Source organism: Periplaneta americana, chromosome 14 (genome assembly GCF_040183065.1).
Source record: "Periplaneta americana isolate PAMFEO1 chromosome 14, P.americana_PAMFEO1_priV1, whole genome shotgun sequence".
Classification (NCBI taxonomy): Eukaryota; Metazoa; Arthropoda; class Insecta; order Blattodea; family Blattidae; genus Periplaneta; species Periplaneta americana.
The window spans coordinates 55165700-55191738 of record NC_091130.1 but is presented as its reverse complement, the minus strand read 5'-3'; the positions used below and the strand labels follow the sequence as shown (position 1 = coordinate 55191738).

Genomic DNA, 26039 nt, shown 5'->3' with positions numbered 1-26039 from the left:
GCATATACTAATTAGTTCAGGCTTTTATTATGCCTTGCTTAGAGGATGAAATGCATCTCCACAAAAAATAAATTCAACTGTTTTCAGTTCAGAAGTTACCGGAATTATAACTCAGCGCTCGTTTAACCCTAATTAAGTAATATAACCGTATGTACATTTCATAGGAGGGACTGTGGTGAATTTTCTACCTATAAGTAAGGAAGATAACCGTGTTCTGAAGTTTATCCTAAATATATTTTTCTTTATTAAATCTCACAATAGCTTTCGTTCTCAACTTAAAATGTTGGCGCAAATAGGTTATGTTGACGTGGTGAATTCTCTTCACATAAAAATAACACAGTTTTATAATTATTCCTGCCACATTATGCAACAAATAAATGGTACTAGCCGGAACTTATGCACACATTACATTGAATAACAATTTAATTGTATTATTTATTTGTTCCCTACTATACTGGGTCGTATTGAATTCTATTTATCTAACCTACCAGATGAAATAACACACAACCGTACGTACCTACACTAATTTCATAGGAGGGACTGTGGTAAATTTTCTACCTACAAGTAAGGAAGATAGATGTGCTAAATTAAAATCACAATATGAATAATTCTTCTTTATTAAATCTCAAAATAGCTTCCATTCCAAACTTAAAATGTTGATGCAAGCAGGTTATGTTAACATGTAAAACTCCGTTCACGTTAAAATAATACAGTTTTGTAATTATTTCTGCAACATATTATGCAGTAAGAAGTGAACGTATCTTATACACACATTACACTAAATAAAATTGAGCACCGACACGCATTAAAGTAATATATTTCACTCAGCTCCGTATACTCAAATATAGAAAAGCCCGACCCATCGAGTGACGTCACATATCCTGCATTACGGCCTGGTTTAGATCACGATGGCAGTGAATGGATGGCAAAGATAATAGTAAGTGTTGCCAACTGTAGACTACATAATCACAAATATCAAATTTCATTTGATTCAAGTTAATTTGAAGTTAAGAAATTGGAACTCTAGGCCAATGTTTTAATCTTAAACCTACTTTCATAATCTCTGAGTTTCATTTTGTTTTCAGTCTTCAGTCACTGATGTGAAGTGTTAAAACATTAGTGTAGGTACAGAATGAATTTATTGTTTACTTAAAGGAGTAAGCTTACACAACACAAAAAATGAACAATTAATATTTGAGGAGAAAAATTCACTCCGGCGCTGGTCAGAGCGCTTGGAACGTAGAATCAAGGATCTGGGTTCGATCTCTGGCGCCTCAAATATTAATTGTCAATATTACAGATATTATTCTGCAGGACAAATTAATAAATCTATAATATTCTCATAGCTGCAGTGCATATGTCTGTACAGATTACTGTCCATTTAACTGCAGAATCCCGGCCAAACAAGTCACTCAACTGAGTGCGTTCCTAATATAATGGCAGTTGACATTGGACATATACATCAACACATATGCCTAACTTGCGAGTCAGGCCACAAAGGGAAACATTGAAGGAAGGTTCGGTCCGGTGCTGTGGATTGAATTTGGCGTAGTTCAGTGGTCAGAGCGCTTGGTACGTAGAACCAAGGACCCGGGTTCGATCCCTAGTGCCAAACCGAATTTTTCTCCTCAAATATTAATTGTCAATATTATATATTATTCTGTAGGACAAATTAATAAATCTATAATGCAAGAAATGAAGTTGCTTTGAACATTTACAACACTGGTTTTATTTCTCTTCTACATCGCTTCATTGTCAATTTTTAGCACCTTTACAGTATTAATTTCACAGCAGCAGATACACTATTCGTCCTGTGGCATTTCATTACATTTAGAACAAATACACCACGAGATCTTCCTATTGTCACCACTACATCAGACTCGCAATGATCACACTCATCCTCACAATCACAAAACGAGTCGTTCTGGGGTTCTAACTCGTAAGGTAGAATATCACCCGAAGCCATTAATTGTTTGATTGTTTTTATCTCTAAAAACATGCAGACAAGGTGCTAAATACGGCTTACTGCTCAGCACAACTGTGACCTACGTACAACCCGTTTCAGCTCACGTTACCCGCGGCGTCTTCATGAACCATCCGTTACGTCATACACTGTAATAATAATAATAATAATAATAATAATAATAATAATAATTTATTTATTTAATCTGGCAGAGCTAAGGCCAGTAGGCCTTCTCTTCCACCCAGCCAGACTCTAATTCTAATTAAATCGCGAGAGAATATTAGTCTATCAGTCTAGACTAGAGCAGCATGAGGGACGTCTCTACAATCCGTTGAAGCATTTTAATACTCTATTAGTGATTCATTTAGTTGTAATATCTTTTAATATGCTGTGTATTGAATGAAATGTTTGGTGTTTACATGCCGTTGACACATTCTAATACTGAATTAGTGATTTATTTAGTTGTAGTATCATTGAATACACTGTGCATTCAATCAAGTTTTATATAACCGAATCCATAAGATAGCCTAATGTACTGTGTGGAATTTTCAGGGAAGGATTGCAATTGTGACAAAATATGGAAACTCCTCCAAAGAAGAAACCATCCCCGAAGGTGTACAATTCTCAAAGCAGGAAGATAATTTATAACATATTGAAATTTTGTAGAGAGGAAAAAAGGGCGGGACTCATTCTACCTTTAGCAAAAGCAGTAGAAAGAGCAGAAAAAGCCTTTGAGGTAAGCGAAAAAACAATAAAAAGAATTGGAAAAGAATGTGAAAGAGCAGAAAAACTAGGAATTCAAATATCAACTCGCGGTAAAAACCCAAGACGCACAAAAGTAGTAGAGCTAGAAGACTTTGACAAGTGCGCTATTCGGAGAACTTTTCTGGAATATTATGAACAGCATAGAGAAATTCCTACCCTGAAAAACTTCTTTTTGCTATAAAAGACAGCATTCAGTTTCGTGGGAGTAAAACCACACTTTGGCGTCTAGTGAAAGAAATGGGATTCAGGTTTAAGAAATGTAAGAATGTCCGGAGTGTACTAATGGAGCGTAAAGATATTGTCGCTCGTGGGGCACCTTATTTTAGAGCAGTGCGCAAAAATGGAAGGGGGCAAAATAAACCTGTAGTATGCACCGACATACTGTCTATAACATTGCAACACGTACTGTACCATGTTTCCTACCCCCGCAACTCCGCTTGCTGCCCACAGTCACCGTAGTTCTGATGTAAACAGAGACGGTAGCGTGGAGTAACGGTTAGTGCGTTTAGCCGCGAAACCAGGTGGCCCGGGTTCGATTCCCGGTCGGGGCAAGTTACCTGGTTGAGATTTTTTTCCGGGGTTTTCCCTCAACCCAATTTGAGCAAATGCTGGGTAACTTTCGGTGTTGGACCCCGGACTCATTTACCGGCATTATCACCTTCACCTCATTCAGACGCTAAATAACCTTAGATGTTGATAAAGCGTCGTAAAATAACCTACAAAAGTAAAGAGACGGTAGCGGTAGCGACATCACTCCGAGAGGTAACGTGAAGTGGAACAGGTAGAAATGTCACAGTTCACAGCTGTTGAACTGGGTAGCAGCATTGCTGTCAGAAATAGAAACACGGAAATTTCACAGAATGTCTTATAATACATTTCTCTATTCGAATCAGTAATAAACTCAAGTTTGATTTTTGTGTTGTGTTCTCCATTACAGCTTTAACAAACCTTGTCTTACACGTGCAAGTACAGTACAGTAAAATAAGCTAGTAGTTACTCACCTGAAGGGTCAGCAATCAATCTGCAGCAAATTCTGTGAGCGCTGTGTTGAACAAAGCAAGTGTGACTTTGATTTCTATGAACAATTCAGTTCCACAGTAATTCTTTCTTCATCTTCTTTTCGTCGTTTTTCCATTCCTCCTCTCCTTAATTTAGGACTACCATAATAGATTTAACGCATTGTATACTTCACCTGACATAATTAGGACCATAAAATCCAGACGTTTGAGATGGGCAGGACATGTAGCACGTATGGGCGAATCCAGAAATGCATATAGAGTGTTAGTTGGGAGGCCAGAAGGCAAAAGACCTTTGGGGAGGCCGAGACGTAGATGGGAAGATAATATTAAAATGGATTTGAGGGAGGTAGGATATGATGGTAAAGACTGGATTAATCTTGCTCAGGATAGGGACCAATGGCGGGCTTATATGAGGGCGGCAATGAACCTCCAGGGTCTTTAAATGCCAGTAAGTAAGTAAGTATAATAGATTTAACACTTGTATGGCTTATTAAATTAGTACCATCCACTAGTATTAGCTGGTAGCCAAAACTCAAATATAAATTTTAATGCATTTGATGTTATTCTAGGTTTCCTCAGCTTGGCTTTCGATAGTACGCAGACACTTAACATTTCTGATGATTCAGAATTAGGGCATACTTTCTGGTACTATCAAAGGACCATGCTCCCAAAAACTGAAGACTGCTTATTCTCCCAGGTCATTTGGCTATTCAAACAATTGGACACTAGCTAGCAAGACACGAAAGACTTAGTGCAGTAGAGAACCCTTCAATTTACAAGAATGTGATTTTAAGAATGGAAAATACAATAGCAATTAATTCTTAAACGATTAATAAATTAATTCTGATTACATGATTGGAAGCCCGAAATTTTTTTTTGAATATGTAAATATGCTGACTTGTTATCCTGAGGAGCCAAGGAGCAATTGTGAAGGTTTTCTTTATCTTGTTGAGTTACCCTAATCATACTTCAATGTAATTTTTTCTGAAGAAACTGAAATATTGTTATTCCCTTGCTTTAATGGAGTCTGCTAATAGGTGTGTTTCTGCATCTTTGATCCTTGTTACATTTTGTGAAGTTTAAACACTAAATTGAAAACTATTACTGAGATATTATCTGAATGTAAAAATGAGTAAAATTTATACAGAGTGGAAGAATTTCGGTGATAGTTCTTTGAGAGACGAATCCTGAGCATAGTGTGCTGTAACTGGAAAAAGTTCTCTACTATATCATTCCTTTGGGCTTACATTTCTCAGAAATAATTATTTTTTAGACATTCATTTCATGATGACGACTTTTCGATTCTCATTTTAGCATCAAAAACTCATTAGCATGCTTAAAAAGTAAATTTTTCACCGGTATTATCGCCTTCATCTCATTCAGACGCTAAATAACCTGAGATGTTGACAAAGCATCATAAAATAACCTGCTAAGAATAAAAAGTAAATTTCCATGCCTGAAGTACTGTACTTTTAAGCACGCTACTTAGAAATACTGAAAACGTAAATTCCAATTATTCATTTATTATAAATATTCACAACACAATTATTTAAAATTGAAATTCATTTGGAAATTTCATACATAAATTACTCACTTCCGAATAACTCACTTTTCTAATTATAATAATAATAATCACTTTCGTTGTAATAATTGTATATTCCAAATTACATAACAAGCAGAACTCCACTTAACTTCATAACAACCAGCAAAACAATCACATAGCCTACCACATATCCGAAGGCCATGAAATCTGTATCTTTCTATACAAATGTAATACTCTTTCGTCTTCAACATCAGAAGTTCGCCATTGCGAGAGAATGAATCAACAATTTCATTGTCTTTAAAATATAAATACATTTAGCATTCTCGAGTGACTGTCTAAAACTGGTGCACAACCTGCGGGCCTCATGCAGCCCACTACTATGTTCGCTGTGGCCCGAGAGTGAAGTTTCAAACTTAAAATTTACAAAAATATTTGAACAGACTTGTATTATTAATTACCGGTACTATAAATTACAGTAATCACTAATTAGTAAGACATTTATGTAAATTATTTATTATTGGAGGATCCCTGCAACCCTCCAAAAGAACATTTTCTAAAATATTGGCTGCAGTATTCATAAGGTTGAGCAACCATTCGGGCCAGTGGACAATCTTCACTTCTCATGTTTAAAATACTATTATTTCGCAACTTGTTGCATAAATAGCTATTATAATTATGATTATTTTTTTATCCCTTTATCTTTTAAACACATTTACAAATACACATTTCGTAAACATTACACTCTTCAGTTGCAACAAATAATTTTGCATAATGTTTTTGTTAAAATTATGGTTCAAGAATAAGTATTTTAATACTTTAAGTAATAATGAATCAGTTTAAGTAATGGATATTTTGCAACGCTGTTACAAGACACGTGCTTCACCCTAAGCCTGAGCACCACGGGGGCAAGGTGCAATGGGCAATGGCAGTCTCCTCATGACTGCCATCAGCGCTGCAGGGAAGAGTGTTTCTGTCCATTGGCAAGTGCTACTGAATTCACTGCTATGTAGCAATTTTTTCTAGAAACAAAATCTATTTCTTACTAAGTAAAAAGAAAGGACACATAATGGCGAAGGAAGATTCTATTCCTTTCATCTTAAGGATTTAGTGTGTGAAGTCACTGCTATTGAACACCTTCCACCTTGTATGAATTTTCGTACCACCATTAAAAGAAGAGATGCAGCTCTTCGCTTGTTTCATTCTCTGTGAAATGAAACAACCCAGAACTCACCACGTGGAGGTGGCTGCATGTTGAGTTCCGCCCTGCCCATCCCAACCTCCCTACCATTGGGCAAGTGTTTTTCATTGTTCTTTCTTTGTCATTTATTAATGTTCATACTCTTCGACTTAAATCAATATTTAAGTTTTTATTTCATATCTTTTTTGTCTCAATTTATAAATAAATAATATAAATTTATAAGATACTCCAGTACAATATAATCAATCACTGTATGTCAATGCAACGAAAAATATGAATAAATGCTTGATGTCATTCTTTTTGTCTGTCATTTTCTTTTTTCTTTTTGTAGGATCGTGCATATAAATGTATGTACGATAGCTAATATGTAAAAAAACTTTCAGTACGATGGATAATATTCTTTGACACGAATTTAGTAACTTTTATTTCTTGTTTCTCTATTTTCTGGTTTCTTCAGTTTTTGGGGTGCACAAGGAACCATTTGTGCCCAAGTGTTACAGCAGTAATATACACCTTTAATTTAGAAGAAGAACATTATATTTCGTTCAGTTATTGCGCAAACTATTTCCAATTTCATATCTTCTGCAAGTTTTTTAGCCAATTTCTTCCTTGGTATGTGTCTTGACCATATGAATTCTGAAGATTTTCCAAAATTTATTCTTCCTTTAATATGCTGACAGTTATTACATTTATATAATAAATCACCTTACAGATTTTTCCGTATGCACTAGAGATATGCATTGTTACTAATCATTTCTGTTACATTTCAAACATGATATTTTTGTTTCCTTTAAAGTAAGCTTTACGTTATTTAATGTTCTCTGACATTGTCTTAGTACAATCTATTATTCCTTTTCACACCACCGTTGTTCTTATTACTGATCTAAGTCTTCGTACAGTACTAGATGGTCCTCATCCATAATAATATCAGGAGTTATTTTCAGAATCTGTTATATTCAGACAATGAAGATGTCTTTCCACGCAGTTCTCACTATTTGCCAATATGAATAAGACGACTGCTTCTCTTCTTTTTTTATGGCTACCTTCCATTCAGAGGTCACTTGCCCTCTATGTTAAGTCACATTTTCGTTGCACTTTATTGCAGTTATTGCGGTTTTGTTACACCTTTAATTAATTCTTGTGACCTTTCTGTTACAGCCGAAGAATCGTAATTTTCTATTGCAAGCATAAAAATTCGAACAATTCTTCACTGCTGGATGATCTTTCTTCAATAACACGAATGATGCAAATTAAAAAAATATATATATTCTTAAGTCTATTTTTGTATCTAAAATTTCTACACTGTTGTACCCAGCATAAAAGGTTATTGAATATTGCAGATAATAGTAAAATTTATTGTTATTTTACAAATTACGATTTTATCCATCATCGTGGTGTTGCAATATCAAAGTTTAAAGTTTCCATTGCGATGTTGGTAAATAAATTATCAACCGTTTAATATTTCAATGTTGTATATATTGTGAAGTGTATGTCTCTGTTGGTTACAATTTCAATTCTCTTTCCTATTCTAATTTCAGTTATTACATCAATATATATTTTGTCAGTGAAATAAATGCTCTCGAATACAAGATTATTATTACATTTGTATTATATGTAATGAGATTTCTTCAAGTCATTCCTCAGAATTTAGAGAATGAATGTTTTATGTTATAAAATTGCAGTGACAGATGTTCTACTATTCGGTGAAATAATTTAAAGAGCGGAATTGTAGACCATTATCTGAAGTTAACTGTGCATTTAACTTCAATTGTGTAATTTGAGCAACCTAATCTAAACACAAAAATGTGAGGATTCGATCGTTAACATAACTAAAGTAAATAGTGAAACTGAGGAAAATATCGAGGAATAATTAGTTAAGTATTAAGGGGAAGACGGATAGAATCAACCAGTAAAATGAAAAGTAGTAAAGAGAGTTAAAGACAGTTAGAAATGGTAAGTAAAGAATATTGAGTGTTTTATGTATGAAAGAGTGGAAGAATCTGGGAAGTGCAGTAGAGAAAAAATGAAAGTGAGTACAAGTAGAGAGAGTGAACCGTAAAATCTATACCAATGAAAGAGAAAAAGTGACAAGTGAATTGAAGAAGTGGTAGTAAGGAAATACTACAAATAGGCTATTCGAATATTGGAACACTGAATGAATGCAAGAGTAAAGAGTAAAATTTTGAGAAAAGGTCAGTGAAAAATAGGGCAAATAATGTAATATTGTAATTTAGATAATTAGTGAATATTAGTCAGATATAATTGAAGATAAACAGAAAATTAGAGATAATAGAAATGAAAGGTAGCAATGATAGCAGAGGAGGATTAGTTAGATTGTAGCCGAGAGTGTTTCTAAACAAGAGTAATGTAGACAACTATTGCATAGTTATTAGTAGGGACCAGATTTGTAGGTTTTTTTACCTATTCTTTTCCTTGCTTCTGAACTCCTAATTTCTTCAATACTTTTCCGAATTATGATCGTAGGAGTCATATATGTGAAATCTGTTGAACCTAAAAAAAACCTAAAGTGGACCTTAGTAACTAAAAAAAAACCTAAATCATTGTTGGTAAGCTTTATCCTATATTTACTGCATTATATATTGACTTTTTTTTTTGTTTTGAGAGAAATATCAATACATTTCTCTAAGGAAAAATCTGTACTTAGTAGTGATAACATCTATGGCTCCCTTGCTTTCCTCAAGACACATTTCAGTAACCTTACAAAATATATTGAGTACTTGGAACCTTTGTCACTACAACTAAAAGATCAATTGGTGTCATTAACCCATTATATCCCAACGTATGAAATATCATATGAGAAATACGTAATTTTGTTTATTCAATTAACAATGTAAATATTGTTTGTTCTGGGGGTTTTATCTGTTATTATTATACAAGAATGTTTGAATTTACCACACAGAAAGTTTCACCGTTTGTGAAACTGTCTTTTGTCCTTTAGTTCAGTAGACAACATAAAGATGTCTATCAATGGAAGCAAAAACGCACCAAGGTAAACAATTTTGGCTTTATTTTATATAATACTGCAATTTTCTTGCTTTCTTATGTAATAATATAAATAATGATCTTTATTGCTTCTATAATTCCATTACTGACAGATAGCTCCATTACATTATTGTAGTAGGACAAGTTGAATTGTTGTGTATGATAAATCATACTTTGGGAAGTAACGAGTTTCGTATTGATTTAGGGTTCTGGAAACCAGTGAAGATTTTTTTTAAATATTAGTACGGTAAGTTAGGTTATTTTACGACGCTTTATCAACATCTCCAGTTATTTAGCGTCTGAATGAGATGAAGGTGATAATACCAATGAAATGAGTCCGGGATCCAGCACCGAAAGTTACCCAGCATTTGCTCATATTGGGTTGAGGGAAAACCCCGGACAAAACCTCAACCAGGTAACTTGCCCCGACCGGGAATCGAACCCGGGTTACCTAGTTTCACGGCTAGACGCGCTAACCGTTACTCCACAGGTGTGGACACCAGTGAAGAGATAGTGTATTAGAAGAATTTGGATGGGAATGATGAAGTAGCGCAAGACATAAGAAAACTATCTTGGAATAATTGGTTCTTGTACCACCATGTGATTGTCTAGACAGCGACCAAGATGATGCTGGGGGAAGCACATTTTCTAGATTTATGGAGAGGTGTAGTGAGTCAGGAAATGGAGGTGCAATCTGTATTTGATAATTTTTCCAAGGTACTGAAATTTTGTACAGATAAAGAAGATTCACTTTCAGGACATAACGAAACATAAGGAACAAAAAGCAAAAGTAGTGTACACAAAAGACCTAAGAAAGTAAAAGTAAGATGAAGTTCAGAGAAATATACTGAAAAAATTTGGATTCTAATTATAGTATTGCAAAAATACCCGATTCCATTCCTACATACTGTATATAAGTAGTTTACACAATAAGGCCGCATCTATTGATATATTCAGACATATAATTGATGCAATTGTTGAACACATTGTTAGAGAAAGTGTAAAATATGCATCAAAAAAGGGTTTCATGATCCAGTTGCCCTCAGAAGATGTATACAAATACAAAGTGATTTTTCTTTTATCTGGATACTGAAAATTATGCAGCGTCATATGTACCTACTGGTAGAGAAGACCTGACACCAACAATGCTCTTGCGAGCAACGCAATGTAAAGAAATTCCTTCGATCAGATACATAGATTTTTTCACTTGAACGGTAACAATACCAGAAGACAAAATTCAGTATATATGAGAAGATCCGGCCACTTATTACACATCTCAATGATAAATTTGGAAGCCTCATTGTCCCACTAGGGAATAAATTCTCTCTGGACGGAGCAATGGAACCATACTATGGGCATCACTCCATGAAACAATTTATTCGCGGAAAGTCCATTCGGTATGGATACAAGTTGGTATCTTGTTCATCCACGGGTTACCTCGTTAGTTTTCAATCCTGTACTGGTGCAAGTGAGAGAGAAGAAGGCAAAACACTTGGAACTGCTATTACCGAAAGACTACTGTATATATTGAATTCCTTCCTCAGAAATGTACAGTTTATATTGACAATTACTTCAGTTCTCTTCCTCCTCTCAAAACCTTGTCAGAAAATGGTATCAGCTGCTTAGGAACTATACGTAAAGATCGAGTGGAGAAAGCTCCATTACACGATATGAAGAGAGATCCCAGAGGTTCATACCACGCACTACAAGATGACAAATTGGATAACACTTATCAAGTGGCATGTCAACAGTGTAGTTGCTGTAGCTACCAACATAGGCAATGACAATGTTCTGGGACTAGGAAAATGTTCTCGAGGGAGTAAAAATAAAACGAAGTGTGGAAAGTGTTCTAAGTTTCGATGTAATGTTGGTTTACATCCGAAGAACAGTTTCTTGCAATACCATTTGCGATAACAATATATTTTCTAACACGAAGCAGTGCCATTGTTTACAAAATGTATCAACTTATTATTGTTATTAGTACATTTGTAGTGTAAAACACATAAAACATCACGTGCAACAAATGTTTACTCATATGAACAGAAAATTTATTTGTACTACACACCAATGCCCAGCGTATGATTTTTCATACGGCTTAAAAAACACATGTAACATACATTATTCTCAAAATAAAAGCATTATATGTGATAAGTGATCTAAGGGCATACTAGAACTCAAATTTAGTACAAAAATTCAAAAATATTTTATTTCGGGATATAATGGGTTAACATGCTTCTACAGAAACAAGTAGCCTACTGGTACCAAGACCTGTGGGTGAAGCCATTACATTAAAACTGAAGAAAGTATTGGAGATGAATCCAGGGTTTGAAAAAATGAAAAATGTGTGCTCCATTCTCCAGGGGGGAAAACTTCAATTGTCAGTTACCATGGGTAACGGTACCTGCTACAGTGGCAGTGATGAAATTTGCGCCTATGATGTCATGTGCATCAACAAAACCTTTTCTCCTTCAAATGTAAAACTTCTCAATCGAGAATCTTGAAAAGTATTTGGTCATATATTGCAACCAGGAACAGTACCAGTAAATAATGTTGTCTGTTTGTTTGTTACTTTTCAAAACAATTCTTGGTCAAGTTTCAACAAATTTAATTCAAAAGTTGTGTGTACTGTACCTTTTATCAATTGAAAATTGAAATTTATGTAGTTATATCAAGGCAAATTATATTAGATAAAATGTTAATTCTTACAATCACTTATTCAAACTGCAAATAATGTTAAAGGGGGGGGGGGAGCAAAAATTTCGAATCTTATAAATTTTGATAAATAATTTGGTTCTTGAAAAGTTCAATTTCGTGGTCCATGTTGCCTTAATAAATATATATCTTTTTATGAATAATTGTAAGGATACATTTTTAATAATCAGGCAGTATTTGCGACCACTTTCACAGGTTGGACATAAAACCTAAAAAACCTATTTCACTTATTCCAAAAAACCTATAATGGTCTTTTTGAAAATCTAAACATCCGGATCCTAGTTATTAGGAACAGGATAGAAGGAAGACAAAACAGGACCACTACCACTGCTACTACTGTTGCTGCTACTTACTGCTACTGCTACTGCTACTACTACTGTTACTGCTACTGCTACTGTTACTGCTGCTGATACCACTACTATAAATTGTTGCTGCTTTCTATTGGTTTTACAATGAAACGACAAGTAAAGGGGCAAGTATGGGCAGTTTTACCTTTCGACATCATTAAGGAAACATGTCATACTACCCATTAGTCAAGGAAATAATATGGAGCAACGTGAGTCAATTTTTGTTGGTCTGCATAAAGACCGAACTTAAGGAATCACAAAATAAAATTGTACGTAATATGGTTACATGTCCTCAACCAAGCATAATATACTTAGGGCCTGTACTACGATCGCCTGTTAAAGCTCCAGATTCGTATACTCCAGGTTAGCAATCTGGAAGTTAAATATTTTGTTCTGTACTACCAGCGGATTTTAACTGCAGGATTGTTATCCGGAAGATATAGTAACATTTTTATTACGTTGGCAATGAAGTTACTGAAAATGTAGTGAAATTTATTGCGTTGGTATACCTTTCCCCGCGTATTTCATGTTTATGTTCCGTGTTTATATGGTACTATTTATTTTGAGGTTTTATTGTAAGCATTATTATTATTTATTATAATGCTGAAGCTCCAGCCAAGAAAATAACAGAGTGAAGAACAGAAACTTACACATACTGTATGAAGAAACTTTACATGGAAGCAAAAGGTAAGATTTTAAAGGTTATGTTTCTTTTCGAATAGTAATAATTCCTACAATATGATAATATTTTGGTTTTAATTAGTAGGCCTAAAGAGGACGGGTGCGGGTTCCAGCAAAAGTGCGTTTTTCTCCATAATCATTGTTTTATTCATGTGTAACTGCACAAGAAGTGTAGGTGGCAATTATTTTTGTATTGTAATTAATATTAAGTGTGCTTTCAGTTTGTTGTATAGCCTACATTATTAGTGAATAGGGCCTATTTCGGTAATTTTTTTAGAAATAATGTACTCACGGCTTCAAATCATGGGTCGAAGGCATAGTAACTCGTTTAAAAAGAAACGTTCACTGATACTGATAATAATGAATGCTGTTTTTGGCCTGGGATTTCTAACCAACATTAGTACAGCAAGGTACACTGTTCCTAGCAAATTACCAATATTTCAGTATGTTAGGCCTACGTATTTTACTGTTAGTAAATGGGCGGATATTTTGTATTAGGCCTATAATACCATTCGATCACAGATAGGGCCTAACATTATTTTTTAAAAGAACAGCATGAGGTGGAGAGACGTTTCCACTAAAATGCAATATCTGTTGCTGCTACCAGTTCGACTATAATCACTCACTGTAATGCACATTCAACACCTCGTAAAATAACACAGAAACAGAAGATATTCAGTTTTTTCCAAAGTTTCTATGTACAGTATAGTCATGTTTGGTATTGTACTGACAATCGTCCATTAAAAGCTCTTGCTTATTCAAGTATAGAAACTTAGATAAGGGAAAAAGAGAATTACAGTATATCTTCTAATGTTGTAGGTTGCATATGGAATTAACCTAGTTTTACTTCCTTTTTAGTAATATAGAATGAAGCATGGGAAGAATATAGTAACATCAGCACAAATACAAGGACCTGAAAACAGCTGAGAAGCAAATTTGAATTCTTGGAAAAGAACACAAAGAAAATTGCTGCTGCAGAGAGACAATGCAGGCTACAAACAATTGGAGCCCCTCCAACTGAAGCAAAACCAAATCCAAACTTAGCCAAGGTAAGTGATTTAATTCTCCTATCAATTGAGTGATTTCTCAGTGATTTTTATTAATATTCAATGCATAAGTTCACTTATATGTTAATTTATACAATTATTACATAATAACCAGAGGAAATTGTATAACACAAGTTTGAATTCTTTTTATTTATTTATTCATTCATTCACTCATTTATTTATTTACTTACTTTTGTTACAGCCGAAGTAGTAATTAAACCAAGTTCCACTGATACCAGTGCAGCTAATAACACGAATGAGGTTAGTGTGTAAGGAATTAAGAGTCAGAAGAAGAGATGATGAGCTTTAGAGATAAAATAAAATATTAGATTCTTGAAAATTGTTATACAAATTTAATTTAATGTCGGTATTACTTTATAATTCTATTATTTCTATTATTACCATTCAGGTTCACAGTGCAATTCTTTAGTTTTTGAAGTGAAACTGGACATCCCAACAATATCTCCAGGTAATTTGATTTATACTACAAAACATTCTTTCACATTCTACGTATGATCCTTTTCCAATCTGAAATAGCTGTAACATGTAAACACATTTTCAGCCAACATGTTGAAAATAAAACTAACACACATACTATATGAAATCTGCAGCAAGCAGTAGATAAATTAGATGCAAAAGTTAAAAAAAAAAAAATGTTAAAATATAAATTGTACATAATGATGAAATGGTCACAAGAAATGGATGTCATAAAAACTAAACATCATTGTATTATAATATTATGTGGGATTTGAGTGGGAATTTGAAATTTATAAATGTAGGCCTAAAAATAGAAAGTACACTAAACTGAAGAATTTATTTTGAGATTTCTCTGTAATGGGTTTGTAATTAGATTAGGCCACATTATGTTAAGTTGTATTTCAATTTTACCGTGAGGATTCTCATTTTGAAACTTGTGAATGATTTTTTGTGTACAGAAAAACTGAAAAATATCTTTTCATAAGGTAAAACAGAAACTGACTATACTCTATTTACAATAGAACTATTTGCTTGGTTTTCTCTCTCTCTCTTTTTTTATTGCAGCTTCACTTTCTTATTGTTAAAAATGAGTTTGGATTAATAGCACGTTAGAAAATACAATACTGTTACAGCTGCTGACTTTGAAGTGTCCACACATTTATGATAAAACATCATCTTTCTCCAGAATTAAATATCTTATGAATTAATTCCACTCTTAAAATATTACAGAGTCAGCTGGTGCAGCAGGTGAAGGTCTTCCACTGTACGGGTATTTACACAGTGTAATGAAAGTAAGTTTTAAGTGAAATTACTGGTTTATTCAGTGTAGGTAATGTAGGCTAAACTCAGAAAGATCTGAATATAAGCATATATCCCTCTCTTAAATATTTCAGCTGATAATGGGATAATAGCTGATCGAGTTACACCCCAAGGATGCTTAAAAAAAAAAAAAGAAAGAAAGAAAAAGCAAGCCCCTGAGGAATGCATTAGCCACATTGAAAAATCTTTCTCCATCTGTGAACTGTAAGTTTAATGTTGACTTACTTTTACTTGAGATGTTAGAAATTCATGAACTTCAGTACTATTACAGTGATTTCTTTAAAAAATACATTAGTTGAAAGTTGGAATCTAACATTATAACATAGAATGATTTGAAATAAAAGTAAGTCATATCCTCATGTTTGCAAAGAGATGGGGTTTGGAATATCAAAAGTAAGATTTGGAGTTTTTACATTACTTTTTCCTCCTCTTTAATGAGTGGTCTATCTACAAAGACATCTTCAATTAGTGGCAGAAAGTAAATGCTACAATAATCACCCATTCTTTATGTTTTAACAAAAAATATGTTTAATTTTGTTGACCAGATTTGTTTGACCTGGATGACTGGGAGATTACTTCTTCTCATCCTTCTAATGGAGTGATAATCTCTTGCAGCTGTTCTTGATCCCTGTGGTCTCTGGCCTCTGCTTTATCTGCTAGTCTTCAGGATTAGGTTCGAGTCAGGTGATAATTATTAACTAATCTAAGGTTTCTGGTTGGGTTCGGGTCTGGTTCAGATCAGGCCGAGATGGGCCGGGCCTAAGAATTATGGCCCGTGCAGATCTCTAACAAATGGGGCTTATAGCTGAAGTTGGCTCTGCCACAGTTTTCCAAGTTTTGTGTATTTGCATATGTATTTGTGTTGTGTTTAATTACAGTTACTATGTACTCTTATGTATTAGCCTGTATATTATTAATTTGTAAATATGACATGTACCATAGCATATATAATGAGACAGTGGATGTAATACATGATTATGCTTATTGTGTCTCCTGAAAAATGTCGTGTTTTGTTCACACAAAATAAATAAATAAATTTTAAATTTAATTGCAGCTATAGTGCATCTCTCTTGTTTTAAGTACACATTCACAGAGTACCTGAATACAATTGAAGCGTCAGCTGGAACAACGTTGTAAATTACAACATTTTCATTCGGTGTGTTTCCGTGTAATAATGTTGTATGTCATGTTACCTTGCTATACTCCTTGGCTTGCAACTGTCCATCAATGCAGTACGTGAAATTTGTCCACTCAAAAGTTTGCTACCCTCATAAGAACAAAGTTGTACGCATATACACATTTTTGCAGCTCCTGTAAATTTTACCAAATATAATTTATAACGTTGTTCCAGCCGACGCTTCAATTAATGTGCCTCTTGAAAAATGTTGTTTTACCATATTTTGCTTATGTAAAATAAATTTGAATTGCAGATACAGTGCATTTTTATTGTTTTAAATAGCCTACAGTGTACCTGGTCATAATTTTTAAAATGTATTTATCAAACCTTTGTGTTTGAATCATCTTAGCCTGTTAAGACATCACTGTGAGGGATCCAAGCAATAAAATATATATAAAAAGTAATGATATGAATATGTTTGCATACATGAATCACTAGGCCTAGCGTGAATGAAACAGCTCCCTTGCAAAACATAAATGCCAATTCCAAAACTTTCAGGAAATGAAGAAAAACTGTCACGTCTAAAATTTAATAAACTGTTACAGTTTGTTAAATAATAATACTGTATATAGCAAGCATATCTTAAGTCTGATTAATGAAATATGTTAGGCCTACTCCTACTGGTGAGCGATATATGCAAGGAAGGAGAAGGGAACTTGCCACCCTACCACATTATCTCCTGACAGTTGTCTCATGAGCAGACATCGGATTCTAGGGCAAATGCCTATTTTGTTTCTTTAGGAGAAAAGTAAAAATAATTATTAATATTTGTGTTTCATGGAAATTGAAAGGTATTCAAAGAGTTTTATAGTGCCCTAAAATGCCCTAAAACGGTTATTAGAGCCTAATTTGTTAATATTCGCCTAAAAATGCCTAACTCACTGTAAAGTTTCGCATTTTACTCTTACTTTTTATAATTTATACATGCATGTACTGCGAAATTTAAGGCATTTAAAAAGTGGAAAGTTTGCTTCACACCGGCCATGAAACCATTGATAAAGGAAAGAAAATGTTTTGAATCTCACGACACTCGCAATAGATTTCACCGAATTTAACATGTTTGGAGGCATAAATGCCGACAAAGAACCAACCTTAGTTTTGAAGCAGGCAACAATCACAACATGTGCTGCTACCGATTCAGAGATATTCTATATTATAAAAATGACTGTTTTCGGTCTGAAACCGATTAGCTGTACTGCCCTTCAGAGTGTCATAAAATCACAATTTTTGGAGAAAGAGTGTTTTTGAAATATTTATGAAAAGTCGTAAAACTGCGAATTAATAGGGTAAACCATTACAAAATATTTAAAAGAAAGGCCCTCCTAGTGTTAACACTACCAGGAAATGCAACAATAAGTGGAACTTTGTATTTTTGTCCAATTGAATCTCAATAACAACGGTTCATTTGAATGCTCGTTAACAGTTGCTCTTTCCCTCACCTTATTTGTGTTGAGAAGTTTTGAGCGGTAGGACGTTTTCCTGTGAAGTTTAACGCGATAATGCCGAAAAATATAAGTGCAAAATCTACATTGATCCGGCAATGGCTAACAGAATATTCAGAATTCACTTATGATGGAAAAATAATATTCTGCAAGATTTGTAGTAAACAGGTATGTAACAATAGTTGAAATATATAAATTCTATTAATTTTAATGAGTAGGCCTATAATATTTATACATTGACTGAGCTATCCTGAGGTATAATTCTTTTTAAGACCACTACACTTTAACCTTTTGAATTCTCCAGTCAAACGTATGTACTCATAATATTCAGTTCTTCCTTACAACTTTGATAGCAATTGCCGGGATGATATTCTTATATTCTAATTGCTTAGCTGGCAGCTTTTCACGCTACTAATTTAGCTTCTTCTGCATGAAAGCGTGTGTGAAAGCAGTGAAAGATTGTCTGAATGACTCACGAGTGAAAAACGATATTGCCTACATAACATCAAACTTTTCTTTCATACCTGCAAGCATTGAACAATTAGAAAGTGAAAAACAATCTCTTTGTAGCCAAATAGCAATAGTAAAGGAAGCTCAAGTGAACATACATTCTGCTTTGGGCGAAACTGGGAAAAAAAGTTAAAAATAAGTGGGACAACGTATTAAATAAGAATGTAGGATTTTCATTGTTGGAAAAAGTATCAAGAGTGATATCGGGGGAAAGTGTAAATGTTCCAGTAAGTATTGATGTTTCTATTGTACCGAATTAAAAATTTGCGCCTCTCACATCAGTTTCGGTTGAAATAAGTTTTTCTGCTTTCAAAATGATTCTCAGTGACAAAAGGCAAAGGTTAACTGTGGAGAATTTAGAAAAAATTCTGGTGGTGTACTGTGCAGATAATTATAATAAAGTCTGAGCATGGAACTGAATTTCAATAACTTAAAATGAGTAATCTTGATATCAATAATCATTATTTCATTAGTTTCAATATATTAAATTAGTGCAGCTCTGTTTATAAATATAATATAGTATTCTTTTTTAATGTTTAAACATACTTTTTTGTGCGTATTTTAGTGTATAACTAAAAATCTCAGTGAAAGAAATAAGTATGATACTTTGATGTGCCTAAAATGCCTATTTTCATTAAAATAGAGCCTAATTTTACAAATTTTGAGCTTATTTTAGGCGCCTAAAACTGCAATTTTTAGTGCCTAAAAATCCGATGTCTACTCATGAGTGATGCCTTATTGGTATTCCAATCTATCTTCGGAGATTTGACTAAACAACTAGCAGACACAAAATGAAACAGTTCTAGGAAAACTTTAATCAAGACCTATAATATATACCGGTACATAAAACCTGTATTAAAATACTATTCAGAAGTATTCGTAACAGCATCAAAAAGAGACAGAATCCCTTGGGGGGGGGGGGGGGAATAAGCCTTGCACTTAATTACTGGAGCAAATAAAACTACTCCCAATGAAGCATTAAAAGTCATCACTTCAATTAAACCAAGCAGCAAATGCAGCACTAGCTCGATTGACAACAGTTCCTGCTGTAACTTCGTGGACCCCACAAAAATCTCCTACTGTTGTCAATGTTCTCCCAGTAGCATAGAATCTCAATACCAGTAGTAGTTGGTCCATTGGAGGTAAGGCATTATTTCTGGAAAAATGTATAAACAATGAGATTTGGTTACAACTTTACCGGTAAATCTTTACAATAGCGTTACCAAAAGAAGGCAAGGACTCCCTACAGGATAGCCTGGAAGAGAGAGGTTTGGATGTAGTTTTGACATTTTTTTTTAGACAATTGTAAATATATGCAAATCATACTAACCTATCACTAACTCGATCTTACGAAAACTTGTCTTTTCCCTTTAATTAGTAAGAAAACACAGTAATGAAATGAATGTGTTGCCCTTCCCTGCCGACTACCGTTCTATCTCGATAGAACGATCCCGCCTACCCGTACCTCTCCACCGCACTCCACTTTCACAGCAACTTTCCACCTTTATTTGGGAAATTGGTGTCGGCACTCAATTTTTCTTTCGTTTATGGTACATATGACTTGACTAGAACCGAAATATGTGAATACATTTGTATCTTAATGTGGTAACGCAATTGTGAAGAAATGGTAGTTTACCATATAAAGGATTTTGATATATTATATACTGTTATTATTTTTTATATAAAAGTATTTTGAAACTGTTATTATTGTAGGTTGCCCTATATTATTATATCAATCACCTTCATACCTTGTAAGGGCAACAGAACACCTGTATGAAGCAACATTCTAACCTCACTTCTACTGTATTACAGGTTACTGTACTTCAAAGTAATTATTATAGTGCTATTATATACAAAATATTGATGTAATACCTACCGAAATAGTGTAGCTTATTATTAACTGTGTACTTACGAGCTGTGTCTTGTTTCAGTTGATAATTGATTTCATGTAGTAGGTTTCGTTATTCGAAACTGTCTAAAAAATTTCTCGTCATCCCATTCTTCAAAATTATTTGGACGGCGCCTAATTCGTTTTGCTGTTCTGATATAACGAAGCATCTGCTCCAGAACTTATCATCAGAATCAGTATCAAAATTAAATTGATCCTTCAAATCACCAGCTGTACAACGTGCAGCCATCTTGATTTCAACACCGAGTTCCAACCTCCGGATAACGCCAATCTGCTACTCTGCCTCCCGGATTGCTAATCTGGAAGTTTAGCCTCCAGATTGCACATAACCAAAAGTCGTAGTACGCAATTACAACCCAACTTCCGGATAAATATGCCATCTGCCGGATAAGTTTAAACTAGAACTTTATCCGAGAGTCGTAGTACAGGCCCTTAATCATTATAATAATAGCAACGTACCCCTAATTCAAAAACACAATTCTAACAATCTATGATAACACTTACCTTAAAATCAACCATAGAAGCACAAAAATAATAATTGAAATTCTGATTGAAAAAACACAACCAAAACACAGCAAAAACGACACTTCATGCACTTGCTTGAAAGGTTCGAATACAACTGCGTAGAATTAGACCTGCTACGAGGGTGACTGTTTTATGACCACCAGACCTTGGAGATAGTTAGGGTATATTGTAAACACCATAAAACTAAAAATGGAAAAATCATTTTTGGTCAGCGTTTGAGTCTCTTGGAAACACTGTGCAATGTGGCGACAATTAAGCATTGTAGTCACATTTTACATTTATTTTATTTCTTTTAGTAGGTTATTTCGCGATGCTGTATCAACATCTTAGGTTATTTAGCATCTAAATGAGATGAAGGTGATAACGCCGATAAAATGAGTCTGGGATCCGGCACCGATATAGTTATCCAGCACTTGCTCATTTTCCCTCTAGTTACTTATCCTTTATTATAAACCATGAAGTCATTAAATTACGACATAAATATGGAATTTATTACTGGTGAAGCTACAAGAGAAGAACGTTTCTGTCATGAAATGGCATCTTCAGGTCTCGTTCAATTAGTTAACACAAAATGAATACTTTCAGGAATATCTGGTTTTCTAAAAAAATACTCTTTTGAATATACATATAAGCATGAATCAATAAGACAACAACAATGATAAAATAACTACTAGATTGTTAAAATGCGTGTTACAAATGTAACATCAATAGGTTATAGAGAATAACCAAAGTCCATATTATAAAATGTGATGCCATGGTTAAAGGCAAAAACTAATAAAGGATCTTCTTGATAGTAACAGAGTATATGTTATAAGTGCGTAGAACGGTCTTAATGGTTGCTCAAAACAGTTACATAATTTAGAAGTAAGGCACACAGTGAATAATATAAATATCTTGAGTATCTTCATCAATATTCAATCTGGTTGTACATGCTGTGTTACGTAACTTGATCGTATTATAGCATTTTGGACGATACATTTGAGGAGAAATTCTGCAATCACAATAAGAGAAGTTTTTTAGAAAAATGTGAGTATGAATAGATGAACTGTGAAAGGTGATGTATGAAGAATGCTGTTCGATGTAATACTTACATGGAAGTTGTTGGGGGGAGGGTCACCAACCTTCAAGTAAGATCGCATAATACGACTGAGGTTTACAAAAAGTGATTGGCACGAAGAAAACTATGTATCTGGCAGAAGTACTGGATCAATCTGAGAATTTATTTTATTACGATTTTGTGTAGAGGAGTATTTAAGTTGGATAACTGTTTGTTAATTAAATGTTTATTATTATTTATTTAAGTGTTTTGCAAAGTAGTTCTCTTCTGCTATGCTTATGTATTTGCTATTATTAATTGTAAGATGTTTGCTGTGTTCGTGAATTCGTGATTGTTATTCATTAATGTATTGCAAACTTGGATTTATTCCTGTTATGTTTGAAATTTGCTTTATGCTCACTGTAACAGGTTCTGAAATTCCTTTTGGTTTGATCTATGTATTTACTACAACAATTTTTACAAATTGTTTAGTAAATATATTCCGCTATTGTCTAGATTGTTTTGACTTAGTATTTTATTAGGAATAATATTGTTGAGTTTATTATTTGTCCTGAAAGCAATATTGATTTTTTTCTTTTTCAAAGAAGTTACGTAGCTTGTGTAAGATATTACCGAAAAAGGGCATTGGTTTACCTACAGTTTTTCTTTTTGTTTTCCTGTTCAATTTGGGTTACTGTGATACCTATGTTGGTTTTAGTTTTAAACTTATTTTTCCATTTGCTGATCCCGTTAACAATAGTTTTTTTAAAGTTACCGTATATTGAGGTTAAGAGTTCAGACAAGTTGAAAGTATATATAATAATGAATTAATGAAATAAGTGCGGGGAATAGCAGGGGAAGTACTGAGAGTGCAAATCGTACTGTGAGTGCGAAACGAGGGGTCAATAGAGAAGAAAAAACTGTTTACAATCTCAGAAAATGGTGTATTAGTGGGTTCAAACAATAGCAGGTGTAAGTTATGTAATGGATAATTGAAATCGAACAGCGACACTTTTTCAGGGTTATTGAATAATAGTTTTGTTCAAATACTGTTATAAATAAAGTGAAACAAATGTGTTAGGCTACGAGCGCGAATGTGTAGTATAAGAAGTGCTTAGTCAGTGTAGTTTATAATAGGGTAAATATTTAGGGAAATAGTCTACAAGGGTTAGGTGTTGTATATTAAATAAGGTTGAATGTATTATGTTATTTACAAGACGGCAGTATTTAGTTTAGTTATGAAAAGGGGAATGAAGTGAATGTAGAAATAGGACAAGAAATGAATTGGGTAAGTGAAAGTGAAAAGGACATGAAGAACAGGCTTCAAGGGTCACATCACGGCAGTGTTAAAATTGTAAATAGTGTAAGTAAGGAAATGCTGGCCCGAATACAGAAATGTGAAGGGTCAGCAGGACCGAGTATATTGAGAAATATATATCATATCATATCATATATCATATCATATCATATCATATCATATCATATCATATCATATCATATCATATCATAATGAATTGTTTTATCATTTTAGTCAACAACTTATTTATTAATACAGAAAACAATTTTCTGTTATTTCACATCACAACTTTATCACGAATATTTTCGATTTTTAAAAAATCATATTCAGGTGGAGAGACATAAATTGACAGATTGAACATAGGTGAAATGGAAGAATATATATATCGTGTACGCTGTGTGGAATATAAGTAGGAAGGGAGAGGGAAGTTTTATCGAGAAGCCACACAAAACTGCTCTATAATTGGTTATATGGTAATGTGATATAGGGGATTTTGGAAATTAGGAATTTGTTCATTTAGCAATTGTATGTTTTCATTATAATTCCTGGCTATGAAGTATTCCTCAGCTGCATTAATTAAATATGGATCATTTACTGTTTTTAAGATTTGCAATGTGTTGTGAATACCATTAAGTCCATGACCTGTGTTGAGTGGCAAATTTTGATTTATTTCTATTGTTAATTAAATTGGATTCATGTTCCTTGTATCTAGTATGAAATTTCCTTTTTGTTTGGCCGATGTATTTCATATTGCAGTTAGTACCGGTACAGTACAATTTAAGTGATAAACTCCATTATGTAAATGTTTGTTAGTGTTCCTGATTTTATTGGGGATTATACTGTTTAATGTATTGTTGATTTTATAAGTAATGTTTATATTTTCCTTTTTGAAAAGGCAGATATTTGATTATTAATTTTCCCTATATAGGTTATAGAGTTCCAGGTTTTGACTTTATTGGATTCTATAGGTTGTAAAGTTGTAATTCTGTTGTGATAAAGTTCTGAATCTTTTCTTATTAAAACCATTCTGAATAACTAATTGTATTATGTATTTGTATTCTGTTGAGTAGGCTTGTTTATTAAGAGGTGTGTTTATTAAATGATCGACTAAAAACCTGAATTTACAAATGTTGTGGGAATATGGATTTTTATTCAAATTTATTTATTTAATACACAAGGTTTACACTACATCAGGGTAAGCTCTAATTAATGCATTATATATTCTGGGTACAAAATTTCTGATGTGTTTTAATCCAGCAGTTGTGTGACATTTGGGGATGTTTAGAAAGGAACTGTAGTTTTGTCTCGTGCAGTATTCATGAGGATCAAATTTAAATTTATTGTTATTTTTATGGAAGTAAATGAACAATATTTGTTTATAAATTTGTTCTAGATTTGATGCACCAAATTTCTGAAAAATTAATTTCGTTGGGTAATCAAAAGGTTTATATAGACAAATTTTGATAATTCACTTTTTTGGAGCAAATTTAAAGGGTGAATAGTCGATTTTTCCATTCCTCCCCAACCTAATATAGGCCTACCATACCTACTGAATTATTGATTGAAACAGAGCTAAGTACACAGAACATAAATAGGTAAATAAGAACATAGAATGGAAAATTTGTGGATTGTTTTACGCAATCTGTTACACAGAAATGAGATATGCTTGCCCCATTTTAAATGTTGGTCAATAATGATGCCTAAATATTTAACTTGTGAGGATATATTCAAAGCGTTACATGAGCAAGTAGGTAGGTTACAATCGTGTATTGTTATACTTCTATTATTATTTATTTTTAGTTGTTCAAGGGCATGTGATGTTAATGAAAATATTATTAATTTTGTTTTAGAAACGTTCAAAGAAAGTAAGTGAGCATCCATCCATTCTTTAATAATGTTAATACCACTGTTAGAGTTTTGATAAGTTTCATTCCAACTCGAACTGCTAAATATAACCACAGTCTCATCAGCATAAGATTACAGAGTACCAGAATATTTCTAAATGTCAATTTAATTAAATCGTTGATATATATTAAAAACAAAACAGGATCTAAAATCGTCCTCTGAGATACACCTATACAAATGTTACGTGATTCACTAAGGTGATCATTGATTGAGTTCTGTTACTTAAGTAAGATTTAAATAATTTTAAAGCCAATCCATTAATTCCCAATCTATCTATTTTATTCAAAAGTATATTATGATTGACTGCATTGAAAACTTCTTGTAAGTCTAGAAAAATTCCTAGACATTTATTTCCTACATCTAATTGTTGAATTATTTTTGAAGTAACTGTCATAATAGCATCATCAGTGCACAATTTTTTTCTGAAACCAAATTGATCATCATTTAGTAGTTTTTTTTTTTTTCTAAAAATTGTATTAACCATGTTTTTATACATTTTTCAAATACTTTAGAGAGACTGGGTAATATTGAAATGGGTCTGTAATTATTAAGATTATATTTGTCACCAGACTTGTGAATTGGTATCACCACATCATGTTTTAGGGCTGAGGGAAATACATTTTGAGATATGCACAAATTAAACATAAAGGCAAGTGGTTTAGAAA

At 33.4% G+C, this 26039-nt stretch overlaps 1 protein-coding gene and 3 long non-coding RNA genes across 5 annotated transcripts in view; 2 read left to right on the top strand and 2 right to left on the bottom strand.

Moving 5' to 3' along the window:
* Positions 1-26039, bottom strand: part of LOC138713306 (uncharacterized) — a 252022-nt gene that overhangs the window by 8942 nt on the left and 217041 nt on the right. Inside the window, exon 3 of one of the 2 annotated variants that reach the window (XR_011335832.1) lies at positions 1140-2112. The exons of the other annotated variant lie outside the window; for it this stretch is intronic. The gene's annotated coding sequence lies outside the window, so the exon portion shown is untranslated. Of the gene's footprint in view, positions 1-1139; positions 2113-26039 lie in introns of those variants that run through there. 2 annotated transcript variants of the gene reach the window in all.
* Positions 717-8116, top strand: LOC138713307 (uncharacterized). The gene is made up of 3 exons (XR_011335833.1): positions 717-1121; positions 2516-2699; positions 7647-8116. It is a non-coding gene; the product is annotated as an uncharacterized lncRNA (long non-coding RNA).
* Positions 14670-16692, top strand: LOC138713304 (uncharacterized). Its single transcript, XR_011335829.1, has 4 exons — positions 14670-14746; positions 15484-15545; positions 15648-15777; positions 16119-16692. It is a non-coding gene; the product is annotated as an uncharacterized lncRNA (long non-coding RNA).
* LOC138713305 (uncharacterized) lies at positions 19495-21037 on the bottom strand. The gene is made up of 2 exons (XR_011335830.1): positions 20615-21037; positions 19495-19858 (listed from the first exon to the last, which is right to left on the bottom strand). It is a non-coding gene; the product is annotated as an uncharacterized lncRNA (long non-coding RNA).